Here is a 27,375-nt window from a genome sequence, read left to right as displayed (position 1 = left end):
TCCGGGCGCCGGCGGCCCCCTCCCCCCTCGGCGCCCCGGCTCCATTCAAACCGTCCTCCCAAGCCCCGCGCCGCGCTCCCCCCGCGACCCACGTTCCTTACCGGGAGTCGCCGGCGCCGTCGCCTTCCCGGCGCCGCCCCCGCCCCTCCACGCGGGGCCGGGGGCAGAATGGGCTTCTCGCTTCTCCTCACGAAACAAAGAAGCAGCCGCCGCAGCCGCCGAGCGAGGGTAAGCCTCGCGCGCGCGCCCGCCTGCCTCAGCCGCCCCCCCACGCTGCCCGCGCCCCCGCTGCGCGCGCACTCGCCACCTCCCCTCCCCCCACCACGAACTCCCACTCGCTTCCGCTGCTGGCCCGTCCTCGTGCGCGTGCCCGCCCGCCCTTCCGCTCCTAGGGCGCGTGCGCGTCTCGCCGGGGTTGTCTGGGAGAGGTGGGTGGGGCCAGAGAGAGCTAGAGCGCCCGACGCGCCTCCCGACTCTGTGTGGGACGGTCATGCGCCTGCGCGCGGTGGTCTCCGTTCCCGCACGCCGCGCGTCTCAAAGCCGCCGAGCATGCGCAGAGCAGGCGGCACTGCGGCGGTGGTGGAGGTGGAGGTGGCAGCGGGAGGTTGGGGGATGGGGTGGGTGGTGGAGAGGTCTGCGGGGAAAGCGTGGCCGAGGGCCCCTGAGACTCAGAAGTGAGGCTTCCAAGGTCGTGCATGAAGGCAGGAGGCGGACAGGCTGGGGCCGGGGATGAGCAGAGCCGGCCCCTGGGCCAAGTGCAGGTCGATGTTCGGATGATGGCGGTGCCCGTTCGGCAAAGCCTGTTACGCAAAGACCGTGGCTATCTTTTCCGCACAACTTACCTAGGGCTATTAGTTTAGCAGATAATCTATTGACCTGCCCCACACTGAGGTACTGTAGTACCGAAGAGAAATCTCAGCCTCTGTGGCGCTCATGGTTTAGTGGGAGAGGCAGGCGCGAGGCAAGAAAACTTAAGTAAAATACACTGTGTTGAAATGGACACGTGAAGGGTCGGGGAAGTTTTAAATGGGGCAGCTAGGGAAAGCCTCTCTGCGAAGACATTTGAGTCAAGACATAAAAGCAGTGAGAGAGAGAGAGCTTTGTTCCAAGTGTGAAGGCCCAGAGACTAGGAGGCTTCATCTCTTAAATTTTGAGAGTATCTCTTGAGTCTGTATTCGTTGTTTCTAGCCCCACAACTGGACAAACGGTTCCCAGGGCCAAGTCCTGGAGCCTGTGACTCCCTACCCCTGCTTCTCTCAGGCCTTCCCCCTCATTTTTCAGGTCTCAGCTGACTCATCACCTCCCCTGGCCTTGCCCCCTCTTTGATCACCACCTCCTTTTCTTTCACATTTCTTGGGTAACCCCTTTAGTATCTGTCTCCCTAACCTCAATTTAAGTGGCGCAGTGTTGTCAATTTTAGTCCCTAGTGAAGAATACCCAATATCTAGTGTGGGGCCACCCTCTGCAACACACTAGACACCTTAAAAATATTCTTTTTTAATTGAAAATATATTAGCTTCTATGGAGTGTGTATCACCAGCACTTTGGGCCTTTCCAAGCCCAAGGTGAGGCCCTTAGAGCATAAAGCAGCAGCTAATATCTTGGCCTGAAGCCAAAAAGACCTGCGTTGAAAACCTGACTCTCCTTAGTACCTGGGGGATGCCAGGCAAGTTTACAGAAGTTTACACTTCTGTTTCTTCACCTGTAAAGTGAAAACAGTGACACCACTCATCTCCACAGGGTTGGTTATGAGGCATCCATGAAAACAGGCCATGGAGAAGCTCTCGGTGACTTAGCTTGTGACGTTGGGTAATGGACAGGAAATGGGCAAGTGAGGTCTAGACTTCGGCCTGTCTCATTCATTCAAGCAATATTTCTAAAGTGCCTTCAACATCTTAAACGCTGAGCAGAAGACTTCCCTGGTGATCAAGTGGTTAAGAATCCGCCTTGCACAAAAGATAATACAACATTGTAAAGCAATTATCCTCCAATTAAAAATAAATTTAAAAAAAGAAAAAATCTGCCTTGCAATGCAGGGGACGCAGGCAGGTTTGATCCCTGGTTGGGCAAATAAGATCCCACATGCTGCAGAGCAAACAACCCCAAGAGCCACAACTAAAGATTCCGTGCCCTGCAACAAAAGATCTTGCATGCTGCAACTAAGACCTGACCCAGCCAAAATACCCAGAAGCGCTGAGCTGGTCTTAGTCGTGCGGTGATGCACTGAGCAGGCAGGGTTCTGGCCCTTGGAGCAAACAGTCCATGAGTTCAGCTAACGATCTCCCCCACCAATCACACTAGTAATACTTGACAGGAAAATCTAAGTGCATTGGAAGAAAAGCCCCGGGGTTGGTGAGATCATAATATGGGGTCTTCCTGGGAATGAGAAGTCAGATCAAACTCTCCATATGCCAAGACCCAAAGGAGGAGTGCACTCAGCGGAGGAAACAGGATGTGCAGAGACCCTGAAGAAGGAAAGGAGCGTGGGAACAGAGGACAGCTCTTGTGGCTCTGGGGGGAGGTCTGCAGTAGCCAGGGAGGGCAGGGCTTTGTTGGCAATTCTTAATATTCTTCACACCTGGCACATTCCTGCCCCAGGGCCTTTGCGCATGTGCATCTGACCCCTGCATAGCTGTGTCTCCCAGAGAATCTCTGTAATGTTACAGATGCAACATCCTACATCCCCAGGTGACTTTTCTCCATTGCACTCACCCTGCACGCTGGAACATAAGCTTTGTGTCTGTCTTCAGCACCTAGCACAGCGCCTAGTGACTGGTGCATGGAAAAGAGGCTGAAGGAGCACTCTCCGGTGGCCCACGCTGCCTCTCACAAAATCAGAGTTTATGGGATGCTTGTTGAGACCTCAGTATCACACCCGTGGCATCTCAAATGCCACTAGGGAGATGCCTAGCGTGAAGTCAGAGCTTTAGGCTCCAACCCTCATCTCCTGTGTCCAGGACTCGGTCAGTCTTCCCGTATGCTGCCTATTACAATGATAGCTGCCCCTCCCACCTTCCCCAGTGGGCAGGACAGGGCCAGATAGGGGCATGAGGAAGCTGTGCTGTGCAAGGATGCAAAGAGGAGTGTAGCAGTCCAGATGTTTGCAGCATCACTCCCCACACGGCAACAATACAATTCCCAGTTGGTCTTAGCAGTCTCAGAGTCTGCATTCACATCTACACCCTCTGGTATCTGTGGCTCTATTAGCTAGGAGCTTCCCACGTGGCTCACAGGATGTGTCAGAGTTCTCTAGAGACACAGAATCAATAGGATGTTGGATATACATATACATTCACACATGCTCAGTCACTCAGTCATGTCTGACTCTGCGACCCCATGGACTGTAGCTCACCAGGCTCCTCTGTGCATGGGATTCTCCAGGCAAAAATACTGGAGTGGGTTGTCATTTCCTTCTCCAGGGGATCTTCTGACCCAGGGATCAAACCTGCATCTCCTGCACTGGCAGGTGAGTTCTTTACCACTTGAGCCACCTGGGAAATCCCAGATATACACACACACACATACATACATACATCCTATTGATTCTGTTGCACTGGAGAAATGAAGTATATATACATATGGAGAGAAAGAGAATATATACACATATATATACTAATATATATTTATATAGATAAATGAGAAAGATGTTTATTTTAAGGAACTGGCTCACATGACTGTTGTTGATCAGTCGCTCAGTCATGTCTGACTCCTTGTGACTCCATGGAATGTAGCACAGCAGGCTTCCCTGTCCTTCACTGTCTAACAGAGTTTGCACAAACTCATGTCCATTGAGTCGATGATGCCTTCCAACCATCTCAGTCTCTGCTGCCCCCTTCTCATTTGACTTTCAATCTTTCCCAGCATCCAGGGCTTGTAGGATCTGACAAGTCTGAAGTTTGATCTGTAGGGCAGGCCAATGGCTAGGAATTCAGGGAAAAGAGGATGCTGCAGGGTTGAGCTTGAGTCCCACAGGGCAGTAGGCTGGAAACTCCGGCAAGGTTTCTGTGCCACAGTCTTGAGACCTTCCTCTCTGGGAATCCTCAGTTTTTGCCTTATATATGACTGGATGAGGCCCATCCACATGATGGGAGGTCCACGGTTTGACTCAACATCGTGACTCCGATTTAAACATGAATCACATTTTGATAAAAGTCTCCACAGCAACATAGAAACTGGTGTTTAACCAAATGGCTGGGTGCCATGACCCAGCCAAACAGATCCACAAGATGAACCGTTACAGAGAAAATGGACTAATCTCTTTTGACTCAACATCAAGGTCTTGAAATAAAATGCTCACCACATCCAGTGGGTGAAAATGTGAAATGCGTACTCTTTAGCTGCCGCAGTAAAGTGAGTGCTGCTGCTGTTCATGCTCAGTCGTGCCTGACTCTGCAGCATCATGGGCTGCAGCGCCCCAGGCTCCCCTGTTCTGACTGTCCCCCAGAGTTTGCTAACATTCATGTCGAGTCCGTGATGCTATCTAACCGTCTCATCCTCTGTCGCCCCCTTCTTTTCCTGCCCTCAATCTTTCCCAGCATCAAGGTCTTTTCCAATCAGTCTGTTGTTTGCGTCAGGTGGCCAGAGTATTGAAACTTCAGCTTCAGCATCAGTCCTTCCAGTGACTATCCAGGGTTGACTCCCTTTAGGAAATACTCTTTTGAATATCTCTTCAGATCTTACTTAGGCATAAAACTGCTAATTTATTAACCAAACATATGTTTATTCCTCACACATGACCTACTGCCCTGAAAAATGGGCATCACAAGAAAACTGTTTCCCCAAGTCAAGCAATAAGATGTGCTGTGCAGAAAACAAGAAGCCATCCTTCCACATTACAAACCCAGGGCAATAGATTTCTTTTAGCTGGAAGCCCAAGTTTTAAATCAGCTCAGCAGATGATCAAGAATATCATGTTACACTTGCAGCAAATTATGTCACTTTCTGCAACTACAGGTGGAAACTACCCACATTTTTCATAGTTTTATAGGTGTTTTAGAGGTATGTCTTATTTGGGGGGCTTCCCTGGTGGCTCAGTGGTAAAGAATCTGCCCGTAATGTAGGAGACGCAGGTTCGATCCCTGGGTCAGTCAGGAAGATCCTTTGGAGAAGGAAATGGCAACCCACTCCAGTATTCATGCCTGGAGAATTCCATGGACAGAGGAGCCTGGTGGGCTACTGTCCATGGGGTCGCAAAGAATCAGACATAACGGAGCAACTTAGGGACTAAATAACAAATGAAGCAAAGCTGCAGATCACTTGCATTTTCTCAGATGTGTTGAAACTTCTATCCAGAGAAGGAAAGGAGAAGCTTAGGATAACATTTACAAGGGAAATAGGCTCCATCCATACATAGTCACAGATGTAGAAAACACACTTATGATTACCAAGCGGGAAAGGGGAGGGAAAGGATAAATTAGGAGATTGGAATTGACATATCCCCAGTACTATAAGATAGGTAACTAATAAGAGCCTACTCTATAGCACAGGAAATTCTGTAATACTCTATACTCATACTCTGTAATGACCTATATAGGAAAAGAATTAAAAAAGAGTGGATCTATGTATATGTATAGTTGAAACTTCATTATACACCTGAAACTAACACAACATTGTAAATCAACTATAATCCAATAAAAATTAATTTTTAAAAAGATTCTTGTGTAGTGGCTTGGGTAGAAATTGTTATGCAGTGAACTGAACAAAAGAAATTACTTTGTTGTTGCTTGAAAAATGTAAAGAAAAAAAAAAAAAGACCTCCGTGGCCTGCCATATTTGTTTGGGTTGTTTGGTCTCTCCTGCTCTTGTGTGAGTGTGTGTGTAATTGCACTCTCTGTGGCCTTCCTGGGTATTTACCCTGCAGAGTCAACGGGAGCCGCTGTGAGATCTGGTCAGTGCACTCAGTAATTGCAGCTTCCCCTCCTTCCCAGTGCAATCAGTAAGAGGGGACAGCCTAACTCTAACGGCATCACCCTCCATCAGCATCTGGAGAAACAATGCACCATATTCTGCAGTCTGCAGAACTCTCTGCCCTCAGCTTTACGCCATGAACTGTGTATCACATCCACTTATTTACCTTCACCTGACTTCTGGTACTTCTGCAAATCTGGGCAAATGAACAGATGAGCAAGTTGAAGAAGATACATCTTGTAATATTTTGAATCCCTTCTCTGTGGTAATCATACCTTAGTTGCTGGAAGAAAATTTGAAGGAGGGGACTTCCCTGGTGGTCCAGTGGTTAGGACTCTGAGCTCCCAATGCAGGAGGCCCAGGTTCGATCCCTGGTCAGAGAACTAGATCCCACGTGCTGCAACTAAGACCTGGTGCAGCTAAATAAATTTTAAAAAACAAAAGGAAAGCAGTCTTGCCTTCTGGGAGCTACAGTCTTGTTGGAGGTGTTTGTGTGTGCATGCATGCTCAGTCGTATCTGACTCTTTGTGACCCTATGGACTGTAGCTCCCCATGCTCCTCTGTCAGTGGAATCTTTCAGGCAAAAATACTGGACTGGGCTGCCATTTCCTTCTCTAGAACATCTTCCCGACCCAGAGATTGAACCCAAGTCTCTTGCATCTCCTGCATCGGCAGGCAGTTTGTTCACCACTGGGCCAGCTGGGAAGGAGTTCAATGAAAGTGATTTTTGTTTAGGAGACAATTCAATAAAAGTGATTTAACCCATTGCTTGATTTATTTTCAGGTACTGTGCAACTCCTCTGCCCCCATGGAGGTTTCTATTCTAAAAAAACAAAGAAACATTAACCTGTGTGATGAATCACCAAGAGGAGATTAGTTCAAAACACAAGCCTGGAGAACTTTCTGTAAGTTCTGAGATCCTATCTGGTGGAGCTCTAGAAATTTTTTTCGTAGAACATGTCCAGGGGGCTTCCCTGGTGATCCAATGGTTAAGCATCTGCCTGCCAGTGCAGGGCACATAGATTCAATCCCTGGTCTGGGAAGATCCCACATGCCTCAGGACAACTAAGCCTGTGCGCTCTAGAGCCCATGAGCCACAAGAGAAGCCACTGCAATGAGAAGCCTGTGCACCGCAACTAGAGAAAACCCGCACGCAGCAACAAAGCTCTCGCCCAATCAAAGATAAAAAGTGCCCAAGGAATGAAAATTCCCTAGTGGTCCAGTGGTTAGGATGCCACGCTTTCATTGCTGAGGGCACGAGTTCAATCCCTAGTCAGGGAACTACGATTTTGCAAGTCTTTCAGTGCAGCCAAAAAAAGAAAGTGCCCTACGTGAGCCTTGCCATCTGTACGGTCTGTGAACAGGTGATGGAGCAATCATTTCAGTGGCACGTATCCACAGACTCAGATACTTATCCCACCTGCCTACCAATAGGAAAGGCAAGGGTGAGTCTGGTGAGTAATTTACAACTAGTGTAGCCATGTGATTAATTCAACGTGACCATATTTTAAAACTGTAGATGTAAATGTGTGCTAGAGGACACACTACTAGTGTGTCTGTCAGGATCTTCTTAAGGACCTATGAACAGGCACGGGGCCCCCACCCACAGAGCATCTGCTCAGCAGACCTGGGGCCAGGACCAGAGAACTGGCATTGCAAGCATGTCCCCTGCATTGGAAGGTGGATTCTTAGCCACTGGACCACCAGGGGAGTCCGCACCTGCTTACTTTAAATAAGCCCTGAATGGCCCTGGCTTTGTGAAGTAGCAGGCCCACCAGGCTCCGCCCTCTACTGCCCACCCCAGTCCCCACTGCAAATCTTCCTCTACCTGCTTGGGAACGCAGCCCTGCACACCTAATGCAGGTCCCCTTTTGTCCTGTTCTAGTCTCTAAGAGCAGGAGGAGAAGGGGGCGACAGAGGATGAGATGGTCGGATGACATCATCAACTCAATGAACATGAGTCTGAGCAAACTCTGGGAGACAGTGAGCAGGGAAGCCTGGTGTGCTGCAGTCCATGGGGTCGCAAAGGGTCAGACACAACTGAGTGACTGAGCAACAACCCCAGCTTGAACGCCATCTCTCTGCCTCCCTCCCTGGCATCTTATGTGAGGACTTGGCTTAGATTTAGCTTCATCCCCACCCCAGACTGGTTAGATACCCTTCCTCTGCTGGCAAAAATAGAGACACAGGAGGGAATCCTTTTTCAAAGGTGTTAAAATGATGAGCTTAGCAAGCCAAGCCACCGTTGAAGGACCAGAAATTAATATGAGCAACAACAGCTAACACTTGCATAGCAGTTCTTGGGTGCCAGCTGCTATTCTAAGCTGGGAATCTGTAAATTTAAATGTAGTGGGAATGCAAGTTGGTACCACCACCTTGGAAGACTTTGGCAGTTTCCTACAAAACCAAACATATCCTTGGACTTGCCTGGAGCACAAGTGGTTATGAATCCTTCTGCCAATGCAGGGTACACGGGATCGATCCCTGGTCCAGGAAGATTCTACACACTGCAGAGCAACTAAGCCTGAGTGCCACAACTACTGAAGCCCGCAAACCCTAGAGCCTGTGCTCCTCAATGCGGCCGCAATGAGAGGCCTGCACACCGCAATTAGAGAGTAGCCCCCACCTGCTGCAGCTAGAAAATGCCCATGCAGCAACAAAGACCCAGCACAGCCAAAAATTAAGTAAATAAAAGGAAAAGCTAAATATACTCTTATCATCTCGCAATCCTGCTCCAAGGTATTTACCCAAATGTATTAAAAACTTAGCCACACAGAAACCTACACACGAGTGTTTCTAGCTGCTTTATTCATAATTGCAAAAATTTGTAGGCAGCCAAGATGCCCCTCAATAAATGACTGGATAAACAAACCGTGATAAATCCAGACAATGGAATGTCAGCACTACAGAGAAATAAGATCAAACCAGGCAGCCTATTTCCCACTTCCCACAACCATACTTCCACTGCAGGGGGCGTGGTTTCGATCCCTGGTCTGGAAACTAAGATTCTGCATGCCTTGCAGCATGGCCAAAAAATAGCGGGGGTGGGGGGAAGATATGGAGGAACCTTAATTGCGTATTTCTGAGGGAAAGAAGCCAATCTGTAATAGCTATATACTGTGTGATTCTAATTCGATGACAACTCTGGAAGAGACAAAACCAGAGAATGTAAAAGAAGACCCTTCCCCTGGGGTTGGGGCTGAGAGAGAGGTAGTGAAACCATTCTACATGATACAGTCAGGGATGGGTAACATGTCATTTGCCCAAACCCATAATATGTACAATGCAGGGTTTTCCCTAATACAAACTATGGCTGATGGTGGTGTGTCAAGGCAGGTATAGCAATTGCAGCAAATGTACCACTCTGGTGGGGGCTGTTGACAGTGGGGGAGGCTGTGCATGTGAGGGGGGCAGGGGCTATAAGGAACTTGTACTCTTCTTTCTGCACTTTCTGCTCAGTTTAGCTGTGAACCTAAAACTGCCCTAAAAATTAAAGCCTATTTTTAAAAAATGGAATATGCAGCAATATGCGTAAGCCCTGCTGTGAACCGTGGACTTTAGCCAGTAGTAGTGGATCCATATTGATTCAGTTGTAACCAACTTCAGTTGTAGCAAGTGTTTCACGTTAATGCAAGATGTTAATAATAAGGGAAACTGGAAACGATGGGATAGAGGGTTGATGGGGAGAGCAGATATATGGGAACTGTATACTATTTGCTCAATTTTTTGTCAACCTAAAGCTGCTCTAAAAAATAAAGTCTGGGGACTTCCCTGGTGGTCCAGTGGTTGAGAATCCCCCTTGCAGTGCAGGGGATGTGAGTTCGATCCCTGGTGCTTGCGCCCCAGCTACTGAGCCCGCGCGCCACAACTTGAGAGTCAAGGCACCACAGTGAAGGATCCCACGTGACGTAGCTAAGACCTGACATAGCCAAATAAATCTTTGAAAACTAAAGTCTGTTCATCTAAAACCTATACATCCATATCTATATATGTACATGACCCTCGCTGCATGTCCTACCATTGCCCCCATGTTACAGTGGGAACTGAGGCAGGGAAAAGGTTAATAATCTACCCAAGGTCAACACTGTCCTTACAGGCTGGCCTGGTCACAGCCAGGTAGATGGACTCTGGTAGCCATACCCTTAACCACTGCTGCCAGTGATGGGAGCAAAAGCAAGTGCAGGCTAGCGGTGGGGCAGGAGCCAGCTGCCTGCAGGTGACACACAGAGCCAGAGAGGGAAGGGGCACCCTAGAGGCCAGCATCACCTGTGCTCAGTGGTCTGTGATGGAGAGAGCTTGGGTTGGTTTATTTAGAAGATCTCATCTCACCTCTGTAGTCCAGGTTCTCCAGAGAAACAGAGCCAACAGGCTGTGTACATGGACGGAAAGAGATTTGATGTGAACTGAATTGTGTTCCCCAAAATCCACATGGCGAAGCTGTTACTCCTACTGTGACTATATTTGGAGGAGGGCCTAGAAGGAAGTGATTAAGGTTAAATGAGGTTATGAGAGTGGGGCTCTGATGTGACAGGTGTGCTTGCAAGAGCGGACACCAGACAACAATCTTATTCTTTCTGTCTCAGGTGGCTCAGTGGTAAAGAATCTACCTGCCAGTTCAGAAAATGCAAGAGACAGAGGTTCAATTCCTGGGTCAGGAAGATTCCCCTGGAGAAGGAAATAGCAACCCATTCCAGTATTCTTGCCTGGAGGATTCCATGGACTGAGGAGCCTGGCGGGCTACAGTCCACGGAGTCACAATGAGTTGGACACAACATAGCAGCTGAACGTGCACACACAGAAGAAAAGACACCAGAGAACAATCTTATTCTCTGTCTCTCCCCTCTCCCTCCATCTCCATCTCTAAGTCTGCCATGTGAGCATACAGCAAGAAGGTGGCCATCTACAAGCCAGGAAGGGAGCCCTCTCTAGAAACTGAATTTACTGGCACCTTGATCTTGGGATGTCTCAGCATCTAGAACTGTGAAAAAAAAATGTTTTCTGTTTTTGAGGCCACCTAGTTTATGATATGTTGGTACGGCAGCCTGAGCAGACTAATACAAGATTGGCTCAGGTGATCAAAGAGAAGGAGCATGCACGCTCAGTCATGTCTGACTCTTTTGCAACCCCATGGACTGTAACCCACTATTCTCCTCTGTCCATGGGATTTCCCAGGCAAGAGAGATTGGAGTGGGTTGCCATTTCTTCCTCCAGGGGATCTTCCTGACCCAGGATGGAAACCCACCTCTCCTGCAATGACAGGCAGATTCTTAACCACTGAGCCACCGGGAAGCCCAGATGACTAAGGAAACTGGCAAATCCAGCATCTGCAAGATGGGTCGTCAGTCCGGAGACCCAGAAAGAGCTGATGCTGCAGTTCCACCCCCTAGGCAATCTGCCAGCAGAATCCCCTTTTGCTTGGGGGAGTGAGTCTTTTGATGTAGTCATACCTTCAACTGATCATGCGAGACCCACCTGCATTATGAAGGGCAGTCTGCTTTGCTCAGAGTCTATTGATTTAAATGTGACTCTCATCCAAAAACACCCTCCCAGGAACATCCAGGTTAGCGTTTGGCCACATGACTGGGCACCACAGCCCAGTCAAGTTGACACATAACATTAGCCATCAGTCACCAAAACAGAGTAGAAACAGGTGAACACCAGGACATACGCATACACTTGCTCCTTGGAAGAACAGCTATGACCAACCTAGACAGCGTATTAAAAGGCAGAGACATTATAAAGCCGGCCTAGGTGTGCCAGAACCAGGTGGCCCTCTCACCTGGCCCCCCTCCATCTGCCTCCTCTTTGCCTCTCCCACGCCATCTTCTTGCTTTCTTCCACTGACCTCATTCTGCAGTGCAGATTATGCCGGGGTGTGGCATCCGCCAGACTGTGGTAGAACAGGTTGTCCAACAGTGAACTGGAGAGACAAAGCCCATCTCTGCCCTGCCCAAGCCGGGCCTCCTCCAACATGACCTGTGCATCAGCAGCTGTCAGCAGGGGGCCCCTGGGAAAGGCATGGCGGGGTGGGGCGTCAGCCGAGCTGCTTCTCCTTGGGAAGGGCTTCACTATCTTGGGTTCCTCTGGATTTTCTCCTGGGACTTCTCACTAGGTCCTTTTTTTTTTTTTTTTCAACTTTCTATTTTGTATTGCAGTATAGCCGATCAACAGTGTTATGATAGTTTCAGGTTGGGTTTCAGCAGAGGGACTCAGCCATGCATATACATGCATCCATTCTCCCCCAGCCTCCGTTCCCACCCAGGCTACCACAGGACACAGAGCAGAGCCGTGTGCGGTACAGTAGGTTCTTGTTGGTTTTCCATTTTGAATATAGCACTGTGTACGTGTCCATCCCAGACTCCCTAATTATCCCTTCCCCCCAGTCTTTGCCCTGCCCCCCACAACTATAAGTTCATTCTCTTAAGTCTGTGAGTCTCTTTCTGTAAATAAGCTCATTTGTGTCACTTCTTTTTAGACTCCATGTATAACACGTGCCATGGAGACTTCTCCTCTGACTTGCTTCACTCAGTAGGACAAATCTGTACATTGTTTGCCATCCAATCATCTCACCCTCTGTTGCCTCCTGCTGCTCCTGCCCACAGTCTTTCCCAGCATCAGGGTCTTTTCCAATGAGTTGGCTCTTCTCATCAGGTGGCCAGAGTATTGGAGCTTCGGCTCCAGCATCAGTCTTTCCAATGAATATTCAGGACTGATCTCCTTTAAGGCTGACTGGTTTGATCTCCTTGCTGTTCAAGGGACTCTCAAGAGTCTTCTCCAGCACCACAACTGGGGCAAGGTAAAAACAACATTTCTTAAATGGCATTGATGAACCTATTTGCAAGGCAGGAATAGAGATGCAGACATAGAGAACAGACTTATGGGCACAGCAGGGGAAGGAGAGGCGGGGACGAATTAAGAGAGTAGTATTGAAACACATACATCACCATGTGTGAAACAGATAGCTAGTGAGAAGTTGCTCTGTGGGCACAGGGCGCTCAACTGGGTGCTCTGTGACAACCTAAGTGGAGTGGGGTAGGGGGACGATTCAAGCGGAAGGGGATATATGTATACTTGTGGCTGATTCATGTTGCTGTATGGCAGAAGCCAACACAACATTGTAAAGCAAAATTATCCTCCATGTTTGTGGTTGTTTTTTTTTTTTTTTAAGAGCATTTCTTGCAATCAGAGCCTCTGGAATCTACTTAGACTAGAAGGATTAGCCTCAGTTGCTACACTGACCTCAGCTGAAGTCCCGACAGTGGCCCACAAGACCCTGTACCCTCAACTCCACCAGTCCCCGCCACTCATGCTCTCCAGGCTCACTGGCCTCCTCACCATCCCTCCAGCCTGCTGGGCACGGTCCTGCCAGAGGGTCTTTGCACCTGCTGTCTGTCTGCTTGGAACAATCTCTCTCCAGAAATCCTTGTTCTTCCCTCAGTTCCTGTATTGATTTTTTTTAATTTTTATTTTTAGCTGCTGTGTGCTGCACGATGGGTCTTAGTTCCCCAGGGACTGAACCTTCACCCCCTGCAGTGGAAGCAGGGCCTCTTAACCACTGGACTGCCAGGGAAGTCCCTCCCTCAGTTCCGTTAGACTTTTACTCCAGTCTCAGCATCTCCGATCACCCTTTTGGGCATTGATTTCAGCCCCTCTGTCAGCACTTAGCTCTCCCAGCCCCACTTCTCAATAGCACTTACCACTTTCTAACACACTCTCTGATTTCCTTACTTATTGTGTCAGTAGTAAATTTAGGGACTTCCCTGGTGGTACAGTGACTGAGACTCCACACTCCCAATGCAGGGGGACTGGGTTCGATCCCTTGTCGGGAAACTATATCCCACGTGCTGCAACAAAGATCCAGTGCAGCCAAATAGATAATATTTTTTAATAAATATAAAAAATTTTTAATAGTATATTAACTATGCCAACTGTCGTCTCCTCTGTCCTTTGTGCTCCCCCACCCCTCCCACTATCATTTGAGCTCCATGAGAGCAAGGGCCTTCAAACTGTTCATTGACTTGTCCCATGTGTCTGTAATATTAATAGTTGCTGGTGTATAGTAGGGGCTTAGCAAACCTTAAATAAATTAATTCATCTGAGCTACCAATGGGCTTCCCCGGCGGCTCAGTGGTAAAGAATCTCCCTGCCAATGGAGGACATACATGTTCAATCCCTGGGTCGGGAAGATCCCCTGGAGGAGGAAATGGCAACCAGTCCAGTATCCTTGCCTGGAGAATCCCGTGGACAGAGGAGCCTGGTGGGCTACAGTCCATGGGTTTGGCACGAGCCATGGATAGGACCCTTTGCTTTAGAATTTGAAAGGTGTTTCCTGAATAAGAAGGAAGACCAAAATATGAATGGTTTTTCATTATTTTTAAGGTAGTACTTTACATTTTAAAACCAGTAATAGGGATTTCCCTGGCAGTCCAGTGGTTAGAACTTCACACTTTCCCTGCCAAGAGCCCAGGTTCAATCCCTGGTCCAGGCACAAGGATCCCACAAGCCACACAATGTGGCACAGAAAAAAAGTGCAAAATTAAATTGAAACACAATAATAACAGCCTTGTTTGTCCATCCACAGCAGCTCCACCCCTCCAGGTATTCAAGCCAAACATCTCAGTGTCTTCCTCACCACCTCACTCTCTCTCACCCTCACATCCTGTTCATCTGGAATTGCTCATTAGTTCTACATTCAAATTGTGTTCTGTGATATTGTGACTAATAGTAAGAGCAATATATTTGGTCTTCATCCCCATTGCTGGCACAGAGCTCCTAAAACCCTCAGCACTTCCTAGACAGTAAAAACAATAAAGATGTCTTGACAGTGGTAACAAGTGCCTTTCTACACACCTGAGTTTATGTTAATGAGGACTTTTGGAAAGTACCCGAGCATGGGAGCTGGTTGTCCGGGGAAGCAAGCCTGTGATGAGAAGGTTGGAACTTTTGGTGCCTAACCCCACCACCAGCCTCCAGGGAAGGGAGAAGCGCTGGAGTTTGAATCCATCACCATCTACCAGTGATTTCTTCCATCCTGCATATGTGATGCTAAGTCACTTCAGTAGTGTCCGACTCTGTGCAACCCCATAGCTGGCAGCCCCCCAGGCTCCCCGGTCCCTGGGATTCTCCAGGCAAGAACACTGGAGTGGGTTGCCATTTCCTTCTCCAATGCATGAAAGTGAAGTGTCTCAGTTGTGTCTGACTCAGCAACCCCATGGACTGCAGCCTACTAGGCTCCCCCGTCCCTGGGATTTTCCAGGCAAGAGTACTGGAGTGGGGTGCCATTGCCTTCTCTGTCTCCTTGCTTAGTGCTCTACAAATAAATGCTGTATTCACCTTCTCCACAAGCTGGGGTCAGTAGATTCACTTTGTTGCATGTCAGGCATTGGACCCAGTTCAGTTTGGTAGTAAGTTCAGTATGGCAAGTTCTCAACTGATCCAAGCACCGTCTGCCATGTCTGTCTCTCCTGTAGTCTGGGGATGATTTGTGACTTTCCCTCTCTCCAGGTTTTCTTCAAAGCTGGCCTGCTGGTTCTTTGTGCAGAGACTGCCATCCATCTAAGCTGCTCCACTGCAGAGGTCACTTCTTTTTTAACTCTTCTAGGTTAAAAACCTCACAGAAGAGATGGCCGGCCTGGATGAAGTCATAGCTAAGCTGACCAAGGAGAAGAAGGCCCTCCAGGAGGCCCATCAGCAGACCCTGGATGACCAGCCAAGCTCCACCACAGGTTCCAGGCTGGTTCCAACAATGGCAGCATTTCTTCGGCCTTTCCAGAAGACGTCATGGAATGCAAAGTCAAGTGGACCTGAGGAAGCATCGCTACGAATGAAACTAGAGGAGGTGATGGAATTCCAGTTGAGCTATTTCAAATCCTAAAAGATGGTTGGATGGCGTCACCAACTCAATGGACATGAGTTTGAGTAAACTCCGGGAGTTGGTGATGGACAGACAGGCCTGGCATGCTGCAGTCCGTGGGGTCGCAAAGAGTCAGACACGAGCGAGCAACTGTACTGAACTTCATATGTGATGAAACCTCCATAAAAACCCAAAAGGATGCGGTTCCGAGAGCTTCCAGATTGCCACATCCCCAACTCAGAAGCTCCTGTGTTCAGGACCTCGCCTTGTTCATCTGTTCATCCAACTGTTGATTCAGATCCTTTCATAACCTTTGTAGTAAGCCAGTAATCTAGGAAGTAACATATTCCTCTGAGTTCTGTGAGCCGCTCTAGAGAAATAATTGAACCAAAAAAGGTCGTAGGTACCTCTGATTTACAGCCAATCTGTCAGAAGCACAGAGGACAGCCTGAACTTGCAATTGGTCTCAAAGGGACTGGGAGGCAGTCCATTGACCTGTGGGTCTCATGCTGCCCCCAGGTGGCCAGTGGGGAGCAATGTGGATGTTCTCAAAACACACGGTTGTGCATTTGACCTGCCCTCAGTCCCGCTCCCCCCAGGGACTAGTACAGAGGCATAATTCTGTTTCACCCCTGTCAAAGCAGTGCCAGGGCTGGGGCAATTTCCCGGTGGCATCTGTCAAAAGCTATAAAGACATCGAGGGAATTCCCTGGTAGTTCAGTGGCTAAGACTTCTGAGCTCCCAATGGAGGGGGCCCAAGTTCAATCCCTGGCCAGGGAACTAGATCCCACATGCCTCAGGAGTTCCCGTGCCACAGCTAAAGATCCTGCATCTCGGGAATTCCCTGTCAGTTCAGTGGTTAAGAATCCACCTTGCAATGCAGGGGACTTGAGTTCAGTCCCAAGACTCTCTGCTTCCACTGCAGAGGGGACAGATTCAATCCCTAGGGAATTATGATCCCACATGCCACGGAGCAACTAAGCCCACGGGCCACGACTGCAGAGTCTGTGCACTAAGACTCTAAGCTAAGACCTGACAGCCAAATAAATGTTAAAAATTAAAAATACTTTATATTTAAAAAAAAAATCCTGCATGCTGCAACAAAGATCCTGTGTGCCACAACTAAGACCCAGTGTAGTCAAATAAATAAATAAATATTTTTTAAAAAGAGATCTTTTTAAATTAAGATAAACAACAATAAAATAAATAGGTTATATAGAAAAACATGGCAAATATTTCTCCAGCATTGACAGTGGCAGTGACACTGGAGAGTTAACATCGAGAGGTTTCTGATGTCCTCAGGGATTCATTTATCCTCCAGACACACCCATCCGCAATATTCACAGAGATTATTGCCAACCTAGAAGGCACACTCCGGTTTCAGTGTCCAGAGTTTTTCGGGGGTTTCATTAGGTAGGAGTCACTGATTGAATCCTTACATGATCGGATCATTGCCCAAGTGGCTCAGTCTCCTGCCCCTGTCCCCACCTACCCTCCTTGGAAGTCAGGCTAATATCCTGTGACTCCAGGCCCAACTATCTAATTACGTGGTTGGTCTTTCTGGCTCGAACAGCACCCACCCTGAGTCATCGAGTTAGCACAAACAATCCAGGGCTCCACCATGAGTCACTAAGTTAGCATAAACTATCAATTGTGTTCTGTCTAACATCAAAAATAAACTTGCAATGAATTAAAGACCTGAATATAAGGCCAGATACTATAAAACTCCTAAGAGGAAAACCTAGGCAGAACACTCTGACATAAATCTCAGCAATATTTTTTGGATCCATCTCCTAGATGAATGGAAATAAAAACAAAAATGAACAAATGGGACCTAGTTAAACTTAAAAGCTTTTGCACAGCAAAGGAAACCATAAACAAAATGAAGAGACAGTCTACATCATGGGAGAAAATATTTGCAAATGATGCTACTAGCAAGGGATTAATTTCCAAAATAAACGAATAGTTCATGCAGCTCTACATCAAAAAAGCAACTCAATCAAAACGTGGGCAGACGATCTAAATGGATGTTTCTCCAAAGAAGTCAGATGGATGGCCAACAGGCACATGAAAAGATGTTCAATATCACTAATTATTTAGAGGAATGCAAATCAAAACTATAATGAGATATTACCTCACATGTGTCAGAATGGCCATCGTCAAAAATTCTACAGATAATAAATGCTGGAGTGGATGCAGAGAAAAATGAACCCTCCTGGTGGGAGGAATGGTGGGAATGTAGGTTGGTTACAGCCACTATGGAGAACAGTATGGATGTTCCTTAAAAAAAATTAAAAATAGAGTTCCTATGTAATCCTGCAATCCTGGGCATATATCCAGAGCAAACTAATTCAAAAAGATAACTGCACCCCACTGTTCATAGCAGCACTGTTCACAATAGCCAAGACATGGAAGCAACGTAAATGTCCATCAAAAGATGAATAAATAAACGTGGTATATATATACAAAGGAATACTACTCAGTAACTAGAAAAATGAAATAATATCATTTGAAGCAACATAGATGGTCCTGGATATTATCATAGTAAGTGAACTAAGACAAAGACAAATATCTGATATCACTTATTGTGGAATCTTAAAAAATGATACAGATGAACTTATTTACATAAAAGAAACAGACTCATGGGTGTAGAAAACAATGTAAAATTGTTAATGTTATTCAGTCGCTAAGTCATGTCTGATTCTTTGCAGCCCCATGGACTCAGCACGCCAGGCTTCCCTGTCCTTCACTATCTCCTGGAGTTTGCTCAAATTCATGTCCACTGAGTCGGTGATGCTATCCAACCATCTCATCCTCTGCCAGCCCCCTTCTCATTTTGCCTTTAATCTTTCCCAGCATCAGGATCTTTTCCAATGAGTTGACTCTTCCCATCAGATGGCCAAAGTATTGGAGCTTCAGCTTCAGCATCAATCCTTCCAGTGAATTTTCAGGGTTAATTTCCTTTAGGATTGACTGGTTTGAACTCCTTGCAGTCCAAGAGACTCAAGAGTCTTCTCCAGCACCATAGTTTGAAAGCATCAATTTTTTGGCACTCAGCTTCTTTATGGTCCAACTCTCACATCCACACGTGACTGCTGAAAAAACCATAGCTTTGACCAGACAGATCTTTGTTGGCAAAGTGATGTCTCTGTTTTTCAATATGCTTTCTAGGTTTGTCGTAGCTTTCCTTCCAAGAAGCAAGTGTCTTTTAATTTCATGGCTGCAGTCACCGTCCACAGTGATTTGGGAGCCCAGGAAAATAAAATTTGTCACTGCTTCCACTTTTTCCCCTTCTACTTGCCATGAAGTGATGGGACTGGATGCCATAATCTTAGTTTTTTTTTAAGGTTGAATTTCAAGCCAACTTTTTCACCCTCCTCTTTCACTTTCATCAAGAGGCTTTTTAATTCCTCTTTACTTTCTGCCATTAGAGTGGTATAATTTGTGTATCTGAGGTTGTTGATATTTCTCCAAGCAATCTTGGTTCCAACTTGTGATTCATCTAGCCCAACATTTCACATGATGTACTCTGCATATAAGTTAAATAAGCAGGGTGACAATATACAGCCTTGTTGTACTCCTTTCCCAATTTTGAACCAGTCCGTTGTTCCATATCTTGTTTTAACCGTTGCTTCTTGACCTGCATACAGATTTCTCAGGAGGCAGGTAAGGTGGTTTGGTATTCCCATGTCTTTAAGAATTTTCCACAGTTCGTTGTGAGCCACACTGACAAAGGCTTTTGAATAGTCAGTAAAGCAAAATTAGATGTTTTTCTGGAATTCCCTTGTTTTCTCTATGATCCAAGGAATGTAGGCAATTGGACCTCTGGTTCTTCTGCTTTTTCTAAACTCAGTTTATACATCTTGAAATTCTCAGTTCAAGTACTACTGAAGCCTAACTTGAAGAATTTTGATCATTACCTTGCTAGCATGTGAAATAAGTACAATTGTAGGGTAGTCTGAACATTCTTTGGCATTGTCCTTCTTTGAGAATGAAATGAAAACTGACCTTTTCCAGTCCTGTGGTCCTGCTGAGTTTTCCAAATTTGTTGGCATTTTGAGTGCAGCACTTTAACAGCATCATCTTTTAGGATTTTATATAATTGTGAATAAATCTAAATGCATGTTGAGGGAACTTCCCTGGTGATCCAGTGCACTTCCACTGCAGGGGCGTGGGTTTGGTCCCTGGTTGGAGAACTAAGGTCTCACATGCCATGCTGCACAGCCAAATGGTCAAAAGACAATTAAAAAACAATAATAAACTAAAAAGAAGAATTTTTAAAGAAACGTTTAAAAATAATAAAAAAGAATGACAAGAAAATAATATAAAAATTTTTAAGTAAAGATTAAAAAAGGAAAAATAATAAAATAAATGTATGTTGAATTTTTTGAAACACTAGTAATAAGGCAATGTATTTCTGAAGTTGAAAATCAAAAGTCTAGAACTTTTTTTTAATTAGTATGGTGGCTGGAGTTGAGCAGATATCTCCCCAGTATAGAAGACCGACCAGGTAGGTCCCTGATATCTGTGTGTCAGGCTGGGGATGTTACATGAGAAAGCTGAATGAACAAACCCGTCTGCAACCTCCCCTCTGCAGCACGTGCTCTGAAGGCAGGGTGTATAGCAAGGAGCTGGAAACTGGGAAGGTGTCCTTGGCTAGAAAGATGCTACAGGTGACGCCCGAAGAAGGAGCTGGCCTTAAGGCAAAGAGTGGGATCAGTGGGGACTGGAGAGACAGAGCCAGTGTGTGAGCACAGCTGGCTTCTGCATAAATAAGATTTTGAGCTTCCAGGGGATCGTGTTTCAGAAGTGGTTTTGCAGCTGCCATCTGGCCTCCCCAACAGCTGAACCTGTGTGCCCAGGTGCACTGGGCCCAGTCCAAGTGTGTGAGAGGCTTCTAGTCTTTTTTTTTTTTTTCGGCTGCATCATGGAAATCTTAGTTCCCTGAACAGAGGTTGAACCCACACCCACGGCAGTGGAAGCGTAGAGTCTTAACCCCTGGACCACCAGAGAAGTCCATTTTTGTTTTTTGTGTTTTTTTAAAAATATTTGTTCATTTATTTATCTCACTTGACTGCGTTGGGTCTTAGTTGCATCATGTGGGATCTTTAGTTGTGGCACAGGGACTCCCTAGTTGTGGCGTGTGGGCTCAGGAGTCACAACATGTGGGACCTTAGTTCCAAACCAGGGAGGGAGCCCAGGCCCCCTGCAGTGGAGGTGCAGAGCCTTACCCCCTGGACCACTGGGGAAGTCCCAATTTTTAAAAAAATACTGTTTGAATTTATCTGTAGATATTATTTGTGGCTGTCCTGGGTCTTCGTTCTTCCTTGGCCGTTTTTCTGGTTGCAGAGAGCAGAAGCTTCTCTCCAGCTGCAGGGCTCGGGCCTCTCGTTGCCGTGGCTCTGTTTGTTATGGAGCACAGGCTCTAGGGCACATGGGCTCCGGTAGTTGTGGCTTCCAGGCTCTAGACGGCAGGCTCGGTAGGGGTGCTGCATGGGTTTAGTTGCTCTGCAGCATGTGCACACCCACATTCTAAGCAGCGTTATTCACAATGGCGCAGCCAAATAAATAAAAAAAATTTTAAAGAAAATGATCAATTCCATGAGAGCAGGACTGGAACTCTTTGCTGCCTCCCAGTGCCAGAGATTTTATTGGATGCAGAGTGGAGAATATTTTTTTCATAACGATCTTCTTCCAGTATTGAGACACTTGGCATATTGTCAAGGATCAGGCTGTGAATGTGCCTCTGTTGACAGCTTGGGTCCGCAGCATGAATCAGCTGGCTGCTAACATAGCTGCTCCGTAGTGAAGTCTCTTCCTCTGAAGATGATGAACCACTGCAACGGACAGAATGCATCCCCCCAGATTCATATGTTAAGATGCTAACACCCAAGATGCTGGTATTAGGAGGCGGGGCTTTTGGGAAGTGGTTAAGTCAGGAGAGTGGATCCCCCATGAGTAGAGTTAGTGCCTTTGTAAAAGAGACCCCAAAGAATTGATGCTGTCAAACTGTGATGCTGGAGAAGACTCTTGAGAGTCCCTTCGACTGCAAGGAGATCAAACCACTCAATCCTAAAGGAAATTGAAAAAAAGAAAAAAAAATATATATATAAAGGAAATTGACCCTGAACCATTAGAAAGATTGATGCTGAAGCTGAAGCTCCGATACTTTGGTCACCTGATGAGAAGAGCCAACTCATTGGAAAAGACCCTAATGCTGGGAAAGATTGAAGGCAGGAGGAGAAGGGGGTGGCAGAGGATGAGATAGTTGGATGGCATCACTGACTCAATGGACGAGAGTTTGAGCAAACTCCAGGAGATGGTGAAGGACGGGGAAGCCTGGCATGCTGCAGTCCCTGGGGTTACAAAGAGTCAGACACGACTGAGCAAGACTGGAGCCCTGAACAACACAGGGCCACTGAGCAACAGCAGTGGAGCCCTCCCAGCTTCTTTCCACCATGTGGGGATTGAATGAGAAGCAGGCCACCCACAACCCAGAAGAGGGCCTTCGCGTGAATGATGCTACTATGAACACAGGTGTGTGGGAGACCCTGCTGTCAGTTCTTCCGGGTCCATGCCCTGAAGTGGAGTTGCGGGATCATATGGGAGAGCTACTTTTAACTGTTCAAAGGACTGCCATGCCGATTTCCATAGTGGTTGTCATCATAACTGTTTCTACTCTTCTAATTAGAGCAAGTGATACTAGCTGCCATATATGCTAACGATATAAAGTTCACTTTGAGAAATATCAGTAGATGAAACAGTGAGCCCACTGAAATATAACTAAAATTTTGCTCAAAAATCTGGGCGTAAAAGCACATAGAGACTAATCCCCAGCTGCTCTGATTTTTCCTCAGGTTGACTTGTGGGATGAATATAAACTTTCTCTTTGAATTATTTATTTAGTTATTTATTGGCTGCCGTGGGTCTTCATTGCTGTGTGCTGGCTTTCTCTAGATGTGGTGAGCAGGGGCTACTGTCTAATTACGGGGTGCAAGCTTCTAGCTGCAGTGGCTTCTCTCGTTGGAGAGCACAGGCTCTAGGCGAGTGAGCTCCAGCAGTTGCAGCCCATAGTAGGTAGGATCTTCCCAGACCAGGATTCAAACCAGTGTCCCCTGCATTGTCAGGTGGGCTCTTGATCAGGGCACCACTAGGGAAGCCCCCAGTATGAACTTCTGAGGTGAACTTTTGTTCTTTTTCTTTCTTCTTTTGTGTTTGTGGTTTAAGACAAAGGGCACAAACATCTCTGCTTTATCAGGCTGTGGATCTGTAACAAACCTTCCACAGAGGGTGAACTGGGAGATTTTCCTGATAGCCTCTCTGGCGATTTTGGAGATTGCACCTTCACAGTGGTTCCAGGAGATATTCACGGGCCGTAGAAATGCAGACTAGCACAGAATGTGTAGCAGTCACGTGTCCTCAGAGCTGCTGGCATATTAATTTCTTCACACTCTTTTTGCCAGGATAATAGCTAGAATGATTGCTGCTCAGAGGACCAGGCCCAGCTATCTCCATGGTAACATTATACCTTGCCAATGTCACTTGCATTGCTCCAAGAACACGGTTCATAGGATAAGTCCCAGTCATCTCCATGGTAACGTTGTACCCTACCAGCATCACCTTCCTCTCCCCAGGAACGTGGGTGCACAGGAACCAAGGCAGGCCTGCGAGGGAAAAAGGTACCTGCACAGTTTTAATCTCCATTTAAACAATCTCCGTCTCTGTAGATCAAGTTTACTATGTTTTAAGAGCAGAAAGTTTCTTAATAGGTCTCAACTGTTTTGCAAGCTGGCATTTCAAAGCAGAGCTTCATAGAAGAAAGGCCTGAAATCCTACAGGTGAAAGTATCTTCCAGCGACCACATGCTGGAGTAGAACAGCCTCCAAGCTCTGGTCTCAAGAGTAGAGACAATCAGGAATCTTGCTTTTTGAAAAAGATGTAGCATTTTGATGGCAGAAAACCTAAATATAATCTATGGCCATTGGGACCTAGGGCTCCCCTGGTGGCTCAGTGATAAAGAGTATGCCTGCCAATGCAGGAGATGCAGGTTCGATCCCTGAGTCAGGAAGATCCCCTAGAGAAAATGGCAACCTACTCCCATACTCTTGCCTGGGAAATCCCATGGACAGAAGCCTCGCGGATGCAGTCGCAAGGAGTCGGACACAAATGACGGCTGCCCTGGGTCTTAGTTGAAGTATGAGGGCTTCTAACTGTGATAGCTTCTCTTGTTGTAGAGTACGGGGTCTAAGTGCATGGGCTTCGCTACTTGCAGCTTGCGAGCTCAGTAGTCCTGGCACACGGACTTAGTTGCTTCATGTCATGTGGGATCTTCCTGGACCAGGGATGGAACCCATGTCCTCTACATTGCAAGGTGATTCTTAACCACTGGACCACCAGGGAAGCCTTGAGGCTAATGTATTTTAACATTTATTGGTTGATGTTTTTGGATGCATAACGTCTGAAGATGCAATTCTGTGACACCAACAACTGGAAAACAGTGGGATGGAGCCGTGAAGAGGTGGTTTTGTGTGTTATTGACATTAAGCTGGCATGAATCCAAATTTGAGTATTATAACTGTAGGATGTTGAATGCGATCCCCATGGTAACCCCAAACAAAATGGCTGTAGAATATACACAAAAGGAAATAGAAGCATTTAAATGTTTCACTAAAAAAATTAAACACAAAAGAAAACGTAATGCAGGAAATGAAAGACAAAAGAGCTGTAAGTTATATAGAAAACAATTAACAGTGTGACAGAAGTAAGTCCTTCTTTATCAGTAGTTGTTAAGAATAAAGGAATTTCTAGGACTTCCCTGGTGGTCCAGAGGCTAAGACTCCTCACTCCCAATGCAGGGGGCCCCAGGTTGATCCCTGGTTGGGGAACTAAATCAGCAACTAAGAGTTCGAATGTCACAGCTAAAAAGATTCCACATGCCCCAGCTAGGATCAAAGATCCAGCATGCCACAACTGAGACCCGCAACAGCCAAATATATGAATAATAAAAACAATTTTCAATGAATAATGAAACTTCTGACATTTGCTATGACATGAACAAACCTAGAGGACATAATACTCGGTGAAATAAACCAGACGTGAAAGGACAAATACTGTAGGATTTCTCTTATGGGAGGTCCCTAGATTCATAGAGACAGACAGCAGGTGAGTGGGGGCCAGTGACTGGGGGAGGGGGATGGGGAGTGAATGTTTAAAGGGGACAGAGCTTCACTTTGGGAAGACGAAAAGAGTTCTGGGGATGGATGGTGGGCAGGGTTGCACGACAATTTGAATGTACTTAATGTCACTGAACTATACACTTAAAAATGGTTAACACGGTAGATTTTATGTTATGTATATTTTGCTGCAAGGTCAAACCAGTCAGTCCTAAAGGAAATCAACCCTGAATATCCATTGAAATGACTGATGCTGAAGCTGAAGCTCCAATATTTTGTCCACCTGATGCGAACAGCCGACTGATTAGAAAAGACCCTGATACTGGGAAAGATTGAGGGCAAAAGGAGAAGGCTGCGGCAGAGGATGAGATGGTTAGATTCCATCACCGACTCAATGGGCATGAGTTTGAGCAAGCTCTGGGAGACAGCAGAGGACAGGGGAGCCTGGCGTGCTGCAGTCCATGGAGTCGCAAAGAGTCAGACCCAGTTTAGTAACTGAACAACAACAAAAGTTTACCATAATAAAATTTTTAAATAAAAGAAGAAATGAGCTATTTATCTTTAATGAAGACAGAGTTTCAGTTTCACAAGATAAGAAGAGTTCTGGAGATGGATAGTTGACTATGGCCACACACAATGTGGCTGTGTTTACACTATGACCACCACTGAACGGGACGCTTAAAAATGATTACAATGGTAAACATTATGGATGCGTGAGTGTGTGCTCAGTTGCTTCAGTCGTGTCCGCCTCTTTGCGACCCTATGGACTATAGCCCGCCAAACTCCTCTGTCGGTGGGATTCTCCAGGCATGGATTCTGGAGTGGGTTGCCACACCCTTCTCCAGGGGATCTTCTTGACCCAGGGATCGAACCCATGTCTCCTGCGTCTCCTGCACTTGCAGATGGATTCTTTACTCACTGAGCCACCTGGGAAGCCCAAATGTTATGTATATTTCACCACAATTAACAAAAGAGCATATTGAAAAATGAAGAAAAAGAGCTATCAAACCATGAAAAGACATGAAGGTACCTTAACTGTACATTTGCTTCATAAAAGAAGCCAGTCAGAAAACACTGTATACCATATGACTCCAACCACAGGACATTCTGATACCAGGCTCCTCTGTCCATGGGATTTCCCAGGGAAGAATACTGAGTTGCCATTTCCTTCTCCAACAGAGACTGTAAAATCTCAGTAGTTGCCAGGAGGTTGGACAGAGGGAGAAACGGGTGGAGCCCAGGGGATTTTTAGGGCGATGAAACTCTTCTGTACAATACTGGGTGGATGTCATCATTATTTTCCAAAAATCATAGAACTGCACAACACCAAGAGTGAGACCCACTCTGAATTATGGGCTTTAACTAATAATGCATCAATCTCGTTGTTGTTCAATAGCTCAGCTGTGTCTGACTCTTTGTGACCCCATGGACTACGGCACACCAGGCTTCCCTGTTCTCTACTATCTCCCGGAGTTTGCTCAAACTCACGTCCAATGAAGATCAGTCTTACTTCATTCTTTAGCACAGCTGCACCACACTCCTGCAAAACGTTAATAATTGAGGAAACTGGAGGAGAGGAGTAGGGGAATTGGGCAGGTATATGGAAACTCTGTATTCATTTCTCAGTATGTCTGTAAACCTAGAACTATAAAACAAAGGGTTATTAATTTTTAGAAAATGCATAGGCCACCCCAGCTACCAACGACTAAGTCCAGCTTGGTACCAGGGCCCAAGACCACGTGACCTGGTGGTCTTAGCCCACCCATACTATGTCCTCTGCCTGGGACGCCCCTACCTACCCCTGAGGTCTCCTCCATCCTAGGCTGGACTCCCCAGCAATCTTCTTGACCTCTGGCCCCTGGAGGCGGGTGGGTATTTAAGTAAGATTTTTGTTTGTATGTTTCGTACCCTTTTTTTCTTTCCTTAAGCCACACTGCATACCCTGTGGGATCTGTCCAGGGATTGAACCTGGGTCCCTGGCAGTGGAAGCCTGGAGTCCTAACAAGTGGACCTCCAGGAAATGCTTTGTTTTTTTTCAATTTTTAGTTTATTATATTGATGTATTTCTTTTCGCCTACACTGTGTCTTCATTGCTGCAGTGAGCAGGGGCTACTCTCCAGCTGGGTGAATGGGCTTCTCACTGTGGTGGCTTCTTTGTGTCTGAGCACAGGCTCGAGGGCACATGGGCTTCAGCGTGCAGGCTCAGCAGCTGTGGCTCATGGGCCCTGGAGGGTGGGCTCGATAGTTGTGGCACATGGGCTTAGTTGCACCGACATGTGAGGACCTGGGATCAAACCCATGTCCACTGCATTTGCAGGCAGATTCCTATCTACTACGCCACCAAGGAAGTCCCCCAGGTTTATTTTATATATATGTATTACAGTTGTATAATATTATATGTTACAGGTGTACAATATAGTGATTCATGATTTTTAAATGTTA

General features: G+C 46.6%; 1 protein-coding gene, 1 long non-coding RNA gene and 1 other non-coding gene across 11 annotated transcripts in view; 2 read left to right on the top strand and 1 right to left on the bottom strand.

Annotated features, from left to right (window-relative positions):
* Positions 1 to 390, bottom strand: part of SMARCA4 (SWI/SNF related, matrix associated, actin dependent regulator of chromatin, subfamily a, member 4) — a 90,020-nt gene extending 89,630 nt beyond the window's left edge. For all 8 annotated transcript variants that reach the window (XM_027969664.2, XM_027969665.2, XM_027969667.2 and 5 more), the window contains exon 1: positions 102 to 390. The gene's annotated coding sequence lies outside the window, so the exon portion shown is untranslated. The remainder of the gene's footprint in view (positions 1 to 101) is intronic.
* Positions 30 to 27,375, top strand: LOC114114829 (uncharacterized). Of its 2 annotated transcripts, none has more exons than XR_003589360.3 (3): positions 30 to 228; positions 6,692 to 6,812; positions 15,412 to 27,375. It is a non-coding gene; the product is annotated as an uncharacterized LOC114114829 (long non-coding RNA). The 2 variants fall into 2 exon arrangements; XR_006059851.2 differs by having other exon boundaries at positions 15,509 to 25,905.
* On the top strand, positions 6,218 to 6,290 carry TRNAG-CCC (transfer RNA glycine (anticodon CCC)). Its single transcript has one exon. It is a non-coding gene; the product is annotated as a tRNA-Gly (tRNA).

This window comes from Ovis aries, chromosome 5 (assembly GCF_016772045.2).
Source record: "Ovis aries strain OAR_USU_Benz2616 breed Rambouillet chromosome 5, ARS-UI_Ramb_v3.0, whole genome shotgun sequence".
Lineage (NCBI taxonomy): Eukaryota > Metazoa > Chordata > Mammalia > Artiodactyla > Bovidae > Ovis > Ovis aries.
This window is presented reverse-complemented; position numbering and strand designations above follow the sequence as displayed.